Here is a 6000-nt window from a genome sequence, read left to right as displayed (position 1 = left end):
TACACTGAAAGCCATAACCAAGTGGCAGGGATAGTGTACAGGAATATCTGTACTGAATTCAGACTTGAAGTCCCCAAGTCCATATGGGAGACACTGCCAAAGGTGGTTGAGAATGGCAGAGCTAAGCTCCTGTGGGACTTCAAGTTCCAGACTAACAAGCAGGTGCTGGCTACCCAACCAGATATTGTGGTGGTTAACAAGGAACAGAAGACACCAGTAGTGATCTATTTGGCAATCCCGAGCAACGGCAACATCAGGAAGAAAGAGCATGAGAAACTAGAGAAATTCCAAGGGCTGAGGGAAGAACTACACTGCTCAAAAAAATAAAGGGAACACATAAGCAATGCAATGTAGCTCCAAGTCAATCACACTTTTGAGATATCAACCTGTCCAGTTAGGAAGCAACACTGATTTGTGACTCAATTTCACCTGTTGGTAAATTGTCTAATTTCCACCAGGTGGAAATTAGACAATTTGCAAGACAACCCCTATAAAAGGAATGGATTTGCAGGTGGTGGCCACAGACCATTTGCCTGCCCTCATCTTTTCTGGCCGATCTTTGGTTAGTTTTTCATTTTGCTAGTGCCCTCACCACTAGAGGTGGCATGAGGCGGTATCTGCAACCTACAGAAGTTGCTCAGGTAGTGCAGCTCATCCAGGATGGCACATCAATGCGTGCTGCGGCAAGAAGATTTGATGTGTCTCCCAGCACAGTGTCCAGAGCATGGAGGAGGTACCAGGAGACAGGCCAGTACCCCAGGAGACGTGGAGGGGGCCGCAGGAGGACAACAACCCCGCAGCAGGACCGCTATCTGGTCCTTTGTGCAAGGAGGAACAGGAGGAGCACTGCCGGAGCCCTACAAAACGACCTTCAACAGGCCACTAATGTGCAGGTTTCTGCTCAAACAGTGAGAAACAGAATGCATGAGGATGGTATGAGGGCCCGACGTCCACAATTGGGGCCTGTGCTCACAGCCCAACACCGTGCAGCCCGATTGACCTTTGCCAGAGAACATCTTGGTTGGCAGATTCGCCATTGGCGCCCTGTGCTCTTCACAGATGAGAGCAGGTTCACACTGAACACATGTGACAGACGTGAGAGAGTCTGGAGACGCTGTGGAGAATGTTCTGCTGCCTGCAACATCCTCCAGCATGACCGGTTTGGCGGTGGGTCAGTGATGGTCTGGGGAGGCATATCCTTGGAGGGCCGCACAGACCTCTACGTGCTAGCCAGAGGTACCATGACTGCCATTAGGTACCGGGATGAGATCCTCAGACCCATTGTCAGACCATATGCTGGTGCAGTGGGCCCTGGGTTCCTGCTCATGCATGACAATGCTCGTCCTCATGTGGCCAGAGTGTGTCAGCAGTTCCTGTATGTCGAGGGCATTGATGCTATGGACTGGCCTGCACGTTCCCCAGACCTGAATCCAATCGAGCACCTCTGGGACATTATGTCTCGTACCATCCGCCAACGCGATGTCGCACCACAGACTGTCCAGGAGTTGACCGATGCCCTGATCCAGGTCTGGGAGGAGATCCCTCAGGAGACCATCCGTCGTCTCATCAGGAGCATGCCCAGACATTGTAGGGAGTGCATACAGGCACGTGGAGGCCACACACACTACTGAGCCTCATTTTGAATTGTCTTGAAGAATTTCCACAGAAGTTGGATCAGCCTATGTTCTCATTTTCCACTTTGATTTTGAGTATGATTCTGAATCCAGACCTTAATGGGCTAATGATTTTGATTTCCATTGATCATTCTTAGGTTATTTTGCTCTAAACACATTCCTCTGTCTAATAAATAAAGATTTTCAGCTGAAATATTTCATTCATCGAGGTCTATATTGTGTTTTTAGGTGTTCCCTTTATTTTTTTGAGCAGTATAGATCGGATGTGGAAGGTGAAATCCACAGTAGTCCAGTGGTAATATGAGCACTAGGGGCTGTGACCCCCAAACTGGGAGAGTGGCTCCAGCAGATTCCAGGAACAACATCTGAGGTCTCTGTCCAGAAGAGTGCAGTGCTAGAAACAGCAAAGATTCTGCGCAGAACCCTCAAACTCCCAGGCCTCTGGAAGAAAACCCGAGCTTGAGGAAGACACACACCACCCGAAAGATTTATATATACATAAAAAAACTTCGTTAAAAGAAACAGTCAACGGCAGGAAAAGTGCTCAACAAATAAGGAGCAAAATGATTCAGGGATTCACGTAAATTCTTTATGAGACAGTACAACCCTGTTTCATGCCGTAAGCAATTTGACAGCTGATAATTAATTACAGCATGAGACAGGCTTGTACTGTCTCATAAAGCATTGACTTGAATCACTGAATTTTATATATACACGTATGTAGCGATTTTTTTCCCCCAGAAACCGTCAATGGTGTTGATGAAAGTGCTCAACAAATGAGGAGCGGAATATTAATATATGTATATTTAGATATATTTATTATTTTGGTTGCTCAGTCGCTTCTTCGGGGTCGGGATACCGTGGCAGCAAGCTAAGTAGGGCACTCCAGATGTCCCTCTCCACCGCAATGCCTTCCTGCTCCTCCTGGGGGATCCCAAGGCGTTCCCAAGCCAGATTGGACATATAGTCCCTCCAGTGAGTTCTGGGTCTACCCCGGGGTCTCCTCCCAGTTGCCCGTGCCCGGTAAACCTCCATAGGAAGGCGCCCAGGAGGCATCCTAATCAGAGGCCCGAACCATCTCAACTGGCTCCTTTCGACATGAAGAAGCAGCGGCTCTACTCCGAGCTCCCTCTGGATGTCCGAGCTCCTCAGCCTATCTCTAAGGCTGAGCCCAGACACCCTGCAGAGGAAACTCATTTCAGCCGCTTGTATCCATGATCTCACCCTTTCGGTCACTACCCAAAGCTCATCACCATAGGTGAGGATTGGAACGAAGATTGACTGGTAAATTGAGAGCTTTGCCTTCTGGCTCAGCTCCCTCTTCACCACAACGGTCCGGTACAACGTCTGCCTTACTGCTGATGCTGCACCAATCCACCTGTCAATCTCCTGCTATATATATACACACACACACACACACACACATACATACATACATACATACATACATATATATATACATATATATATACATACACACACGACGCACAAAACAGGCCTGTACTGCAACGTATTAAAACTTTTTTTTCCCTGCGTCTGTATCGATATTCTGCTCCTCATTAGTTGAGCACTTATAACAACACCATTGATGGTTTCGGGGGAAAAAAACGCCATATATATATATATATATATATATATATATATATATATATATATATATATATATATATATATATATATATATATATATATCCATTATCTGAACCGTTTATCCTGCTCTCTCTCACACACACACACACACACACACCCATTCATACCTAGGGACAATTTAGTACGGCCAATTCACCAGACCTACATATCTTTGGACTGTGGGAGGAAACCGGAGCCCCCGGGGGAAACCCACGTAGACACGAGGAGAACATGTAAACTCCACACAGAGAACGACCCAGGATGACCCACCGAGGTTGGACTACCCCGGGGTTCGAACCCAAGACCTTCTTGCTGTGAGGTGACCATGCTAACCACTGCGCCACCGTGCCGCCCAATAATAACAATAATAATAATAATAAATAGTAATGATGATGATATTAATAATAAAATAGATTAAATGGTTGACAGGGGGGTCCTCTGATGGCCTGGCGGCCTGTCCAGGGTGTCTCCTCGCCTGCTGCCCAATGACTGCTGGGATAGGCTCCAGCATCCCTGCGACCCTGAGAGTGGGATGAGTGGTTTGGATAATGGATGGATGGTTGACAGACTGTTAAAATGGTGACCAGCAGATGTTCATGTTATAGTGATGAGCACTTGTACAACTGACTGATGGGTTACCATGAGAAAGTCATTGTTACATAAAATTCAAATTTACATGAAAGAATTTTGAATATTCTGTTGAATCCATCTTGTACTGGACGAGTGACCCAGGCAGATGGGTTGGTTGACTGTATGAGAAAAGAGCCACATCCCTATGTGCCTGGTGCATCACGCTGTTCCCCGTGCTGAACACAGAGTACAGAACATATCTTCTCCTGACAACTTTACAAGATGCGTGTCAATAGACATTTTGTTGTTTGCCAGCTCTTTAAAAGGATGGACCCTAATTGTGTGTGTGTGTATGTGTGTGTGTGTGTGTGTGTGTGGTTGCGACCTAGCCCCATGTTTATGCTATTTGCCACAGCTAATGTGCGCATTCAACTTTTAGAAATGCATCTTCTCGCCGTTAAGATATTGCTCAACAACAACTTTGTTGTTGTCAATGTTGCTCGAAATACCAAGCATTGTTCGGATCAATTTTGATACTTGAGTTGGCTGCGGACATGCTGTACAACGCGTCAACAGTTAGTCAAGAGGCCAGAGTTTCCCTTTTCTTGTCAGAATGCCAGACTTTCCTTTCCAGCTCCCTCTTCTCCCAGAGGGGAGCGAAGCAAGTTTACTCTTATTTGGTAATCCATCCTATCCTCACATAAACAGCTGTACTGGCCACTTTGTGAGATTTCTGTGCGTGTGTGTGCGTGCGTGCGTGCGTGTGTGTGTGTGTGTATCACAACTGATTGCAATAACAGCGTTGGTAAACCCAACCCACACACACCTGATGCTGTCCACATACACAGCAACCAGATGAACGGGGTTCTGCTGAAGCAGCCACAGTTGCAGAAGGCAGAAGGTTTGAAAATTTCACACGAGCGCCACTGAACATTGAGCTGTTGTGTGTATGTATGTGTTTTGCAGTGTAACCAAGAGCAACAAATACCTCTCTGGGTTGAATATTTCATCCAGTGGCTCATTAGCTGAGTCTTTGCAATCATGTTTAGGTGAAAAGACAGTTTCACTCAGATATATACTATATATTTTTTTTCTAATCCCCCTCCTTTTTCCCCCAATTGTATCCAGCCAATTACCCCCATTCTTCCGAGTCATCCCAGTTGCTGCTCCACCCCCTCTGCCGATCCAGGGAGGGCTGCAGACTACCACATGCCTCCTCCGATACATGTGGAGTCGCCAGCTGCTTCTTTTCACCTGATGTTTTATCTTTTCTTCTTTTCCTTTTTTTAATCCAATAAACTAAACGAATATGACAGTTAATCCCACGTGATAGATTGAAATTTGGAGGGATGTAGTATAATCATGGTCTGTTAATAGTGTACACCGTTCTTTTAGGATGTGTAAAAGGGTAATCGGGTATATAATCTTGCACTTTCAGTCTCAGTTTTCCTTCTCTGTAAAGAGGAGTGCTACACCTTGGTGTCATCAGGCTTCGTTGGATGGACTGCATCCAGTCAAGGACTCCTAGCCTGTCTGTAAATTTGTTTTGGAAACTTTGTCATTACTCCTTACTCTTTTCTCCCTGCTACCCTGGGATACCCCCTGCTTACACACACACACACACACACACACGCATGCATAAACACAGAAGCACACAAATGCATATGCACTCGCATGCAAACACACAAGCACATGCTCACAAACATACACATGCAGTCTTGCACATAGCCACACTTGCACAGAAAGGCGTGTGTGCACAAACACACACACACACATATGCACATACATACACATATACCCATTCCACATAATCATACACATGCACTCTTGCACATAAGCACACATGCACATAAAGGCATGCACGCGCGCACACACACACACACACACACACACACACACACACACACACACACGCATTATTCCTCCCTCTCTCCCACTTCTTCTCTCCCTGTGTGAGTCTATGGCTCAGTTTCAAAGCAAACATCAGCTAAAAGGTTAACTCACTTTGTTCCTGCTGCCTTTGCCTTATTAAGTTATTGGATGAGCCGTTTGCAGACTACTCTGGTCACCCAGCATTTGGTTTGCTTTATATCAAGTGGTGTGAAATATGAGAGACAGAGAAAGATGGTACGGGTGTATATGTGTGTAAATGTGTAAGTGCCTGTGG

At 46.1% G+C, this 6000-nt stretch overlaps 1 protein-coding gene across 1 annotated transcript in view; it reads left to right on the top strand.

The window, feature by feature from the left end:
- pgm5 (phosphoglucomutase 5) overlaps positions 1 to 6000 on the top strand; it is a 69882-nt gene that overhangs the window by 41830 nt on the left and 22052 nt on the right. The window lies entirely within an intron of this gene.

The sequence above is a fragment of the Lampris incognitus genome, chromosome 1, assembly GCF_029633865.1.
Source record: "Lampris incognitus isolate fLamInc1 chromosome 1, fLamInc1.hap2, whole genome shotgun sequence".
Taxonomy (NCBI): domain Eukaryota; kingdom Metazoa; phylum Chordata; class Actinopteri; order Lampriformes; family Lampridae; genus Lampris; species Lampris incognitus.
The sequence above is the reverse complement of the archived record's forward strand: the minus strand, read 5'-3'. Positions and strand labels throughout refer to the sequence as shown.